Source organism: Dermacentor silvarum, chromosome 7 (assembly GCF_013339745.2).
Source record: "Dermacentor silvarum isolate Dsil-2018 chromosome 7, BIME_Dsil_1.4, whole genome shotgun sequence".
Classification (NCBI taxonomy): Eukaryota; Metazoa; Arthropoda; class Arachnida; order Ixodida; family Ixodidae; genus Dermacentor; species Dermacentor silvarum.
Genome location: NC_051160.1, coordinates 64,460,966 through 64,465,720, shown reverse-complemented (window position 1 = coordinate 64,465,720; position 4,755 = coordinate 64,460,966).

Here is a 4,755-nt window from a genome sequence, read left to right as displayed (position 1 = left end):
ACTACGTTGCATTTCTTAGCACATCACGGAAATACTATGCGACCGGTAATGCTACCATATATATATATATATATATATATATATATATATATATATATATATATATATAGGTGTCGAAGGTAGCCGAATAAATAGCTCGTATTGCTAGTGGTTTCTTGATGGCGATAGAGTCCTCCGTAGGTGGCCTATGATGTGATGCGGGCTCCGCGCGTATCGAACAACTGCGGACGAGCCTCAGAATTCATTTCACTTCGGTTTTCATAGCGGAAACAGATATTATTTTTCTCAAAGAATAATAATAAGTGGTAAAACCAGTCAACGTTCTCGCGTGGGAAAAAAAAAAAAAAGGTGTCTCGCTGGCCATGTCAGTGACTAAATCATCGTGCTGGCACAAAATACCGCTTAAGAAAGGCACCGCGGCGGTGCCTTAACAGCGATGCGTAAGCATGATAGCTTAGAAGGAGGAGAAGAAGAAAATACCGTGGGCTTCAGATCACCTTGTACACCCTTGGATCGACGCATGTGCCGGGAGGCTCGTTGCGGGGTGTTTTGTGGGCGCCGAGAGTTTCCGTTCTTATAGACACGGCGTTGATAGTGATAGGTTGCCATTGTATAACGCTTGTGGTTTCTTTTGTGTTCGCCTGTTGAACAGGTCCTTTAGAAAGGGTGCCGCGGACTTTTTACCCCTTATTAGGCAAGCTGAACGCTGCTCTCGATGGGCCATTAAAAAAAAATAAATAAAAAAAAAACAGCTGCACTTACAAAGCCAAGTTATGGGCAACGAAAGCATATGTTGCAAAAGGGAGCGCTCTTGAATTCAATCTGGAGCATTAACTTTAGCTACGTAGAAAAAGGCACGAACAAAATTTACAAAATGATAATGGCCATATTACGTCCTGTATCAACAATGTGGTCGTTATAGCTCTTGTTGTGGCATAGCTCTTACGCCCACAAAAAGACGCTCTTACCCTCGAGTCTGAGACGGCTACCTGAGGACAAAAAGATGCCGTACATCGTAACGGAGTACCAAGATATCCTCCTAGCAAGTCCCGTAGTTTACGTCTACCTTACAAGATTGCTGGCATTCAAAGCAGTGCAGGGGGCATTAACTGGTCAGCAGTGCAGTTAAGCAACGGACATTGTAGTATTGATGAATCAAAAGCAGGGAAGGGATCAATAGGACTGGATCTGTTACACGCATAGGTTGTTCAGGAAGTGACTAGGTACAAGGTAGATATACAGGATTTACTGAAGAGAAAATATGTAAGAGGGATAGGCAAAATGTTAGCCTGCTGTTCTATTGTACAACACTGAGTATCAAGAAAGCCGAGATCACTGTTTGTCGCTACCCCGTTAAATATTCGTTATTGTCACCCTCACTGAGTGAGGTGAGTTTAATACAGGCGCCGGAATGTCTAGAACGGTGACGGTGCGGGACGGCAGCCGTCGTGGGGTGAAGGTGACAATGGGTGACGGGGAGAAAGTGAGACTAAATACGGTGTGTTGTGATTGATCGAGAGTTACAATGTGCACTTGTTGTTATGGCATCCTAAGGCATTCTAGTAGCGCAGCACAAGCACGGGCACTAGAAGACACGAGTATACTCACGCAGCTCTAACTAGCCTAATAATAGTTTGCTTTCGCAGGATCAGGTAGTCGCACCTATACCACATGTCTGACGGTCACGCGCACAACGTTATGAAAAAATACAGAACAAAGAAAGGTTATTTATATAATCGTTGTCCCAAGCTCAAATCACCACTTGCACAGAAAATCAACCTTCTTTTTTGATAGCGCTATTGAAGGTTTGGAGATACATGCTACTTCAAAGCGCTAGATCTGTTCAGCCTTGGCTATCTATGAGCGAACTACTAACAGAAGTAGTTCGCTCGTACTTCTGCAAATAATAATCATATAAACAAATAGAGAGATATTATTTGTGCTCCTGGAATGGGAATGGGATCGAAATCGACATGGATGCTAGTGGCAACGGTTTTGGCGCCGTCCACGCCCGACGAAAACCGGGCTTCCACGAATAAGTAAGTTGTTGCTTTCGCGAACCCCGCTCGCGCTAAGTCGGAAACTAACTACTCTGTAACAGAGAAAGATTGTTTAACGATCACCTCGGCCATTATAAAATTTGCGCCATACCTGTATGACTGCACGTTCACTTTCACCACTGACCACTACGCAATTTGTCGGTAGTCCTCTCTCAGATATCCTTGCGTTGGGCTGTGCGGCTTCAAGAATACGACTACGTATTTTCTAGTGGTCAGGCCAGAAGCACGCCGACGCCGATGCTCTTTCGCGTTCATCTGTACCCGCCGGCATTGCCAGTGTATAAACCCTCGACCCATTTATACCATTAGCTGCCACCAACATGGCTTTGGAGCAGCGCCAAGACCCGTGCACTTCTGCTATGACAGTAACCTCTCCGATTCACCTGCACGCCCGCCATCTCTAGGACTACGCCGTTATGCTGCTCATTTCACTATTCGGGATGCAATCGTCTGTTACAACTACCTGTCTGGCGGCCGCAAATGGTTAATGGTCATTCCCAGACAACTGCGCGAGGAAACCGCCGCTTAGCTTGCTGCAACGGCTCGTGACGTTACCTCCTTCCTACTAAAGCATTTTGTCCTGCGTCATGGTGCATCCACAAACTCATGAGTGACTCAACCTTGAATGCCGTGTTGTTCACCTAAATACCTCAGCATACCGTCGGCTGACAAACTAACGGCCAGACAGATCTTTCCTACCTTCATCTATGCAACTCGGCACCACAGGCAACTACAGGCATTTCCTCCTACTTACTCTATGGCCGAAAAAGCTAATCTCCTACCGACACCATTCTTCATTGCCATCACGACTCATCGAAAACACAGAAACACTGATACGTTGAAGAATGTCTACAACTCGCCCACTCCCTTACGACACAAGACCAGGCGCAGCAGGAATTTCGTCATAACTGCGGGCGGCCGCACAACCAGTTTCTGCCGGACTCCTTGGTTGAATTACGGGTGCACCACTGCGCCAGGCCTCTCAACAAAGCTTACTGACAAATATCATGACCCGTACCAAGCTTTAGGGCTACTTTCTCTGGTGAATCATGTCATCGAAACTTTCACAGATTCTCCGGACCTGTGTCGCTGTGGCCGAGAAACTGCACACTAATCGTCTCGAGATTACCCGCGCCGATTAAAAAGTTTTAAGCAGCCTGGTACCGGTATTTTTGTGGGCAAGGTCGGTAGACAGCCTCTACAAGCTATTAAAAAGTCGCAGTTTTGCCCGAAAGGCGAAGCATCAATTGCGATAGCAAATTAGTAGAGAGCTATATGGAGTAAGGATTGTAGTTTAATCGGCTGCATAAACTTGGGCACATTCGCTGACTAAGTGAATTAACAAACATGGTGTCAGTGCGCACAAGCAAACATGAATAGATCATCCTCGCTGACCGCAGAAAACCCGTGTCAAAACGATGGCGTGAGCAAGCGCGGCGGCAGCAGCGAGCGAGGTCTATCGCTTCAACGGAAACTGAGCAGCGAAAGCACAGCGCATACAAAGGTAAGAGCCTTGTGGAGATCACTTTCAAGATACGGTGCGCGCGACAGCTCGCAGCCGCGCAAACAAAGTACACGTAGCAGTTGCTGGCAGAGTAGAAGCTGCAGCCCCTCCCTCCCGCGCTGCCTTCCCGCTTTCCTTCTTTCGCGTGGTAGATTGAGTCACCAGTTCCCCTTGCGCACGGTCGCAAACCGGGCTTATATGCGTTTTTGGTGGTCCGACGACAGGTGGCCACAGACCGTTGCGCAGTCCGCCGTGTGCTTCCCGGGACTGCGCAGTATCTCCGCCTACCTGTCGAACCACAAAAAGAAAAAAAAAGTCCGCATATAAGCACTTCTACGCCACGCGTCATCTCACCCCTGCAGAAGGAGCAGGTCGGGCTCCGAAACGTCGGGTTTCATATGATATGATTTGGTTAGACCTATCTCGGTCGCTAATTCAGATGCCCGTACAATGAAGATGTGTGATAACACAGCACGATGGATGATTTGAAACAGGTGCTGTCATTTTCGAAATGATCTCATTTTAAGGTCTTCTGCACCGCTTCTGCACAGCTTCTTGAAGGACCCGTATCTCAGGATCCAACAACTTCCGCGAGGCGGACGTTGGCGCACCATGTGTTCGGCCTTAAATGATGAAATAAGCCGTGTCTGAAATTGATGCAAATCGTAATGTCAAATATTTTGGGCAGTGCTCTCAGTATTGGGCGAACGTAAATGACATTCAGTCTGGAAACGCGGGAAGGCATAAAGACGACAGAAGAGCATAGGACTGGTGCTCACTGGCTCGTCATGCGTTCTTCTGTAGCGTTTTTGCCATCGCACTTTTGCTGTAACTAAATGTACACCAACTCGCAAGTTCACCTTTGTTGTATTCATCATAGACTAGATATCAACGTCACGTGCGCAAATCGCCATACCACGACGGGCGCAAAGTTATGACGATGCTATTATCCAAACAAGCATTATTGGCTGTGTCACAGGACCCGTTTAAGTTTCAGGGTGGGACCGCTCGTAATTACAAGTTCCACTTGTTTGACCCAGTACTACTATAATACTGGGTCATAGTACTATCCGTTCCTGTTGATCTAATCGCTGCGCAGTTTTGATAAATTAAACGGCACGATAACAATAAATATAAGTTGGTGTTATTTTCGAAGGACACCCAAATGGCTTTGAGTGCTGCTCAAATTAT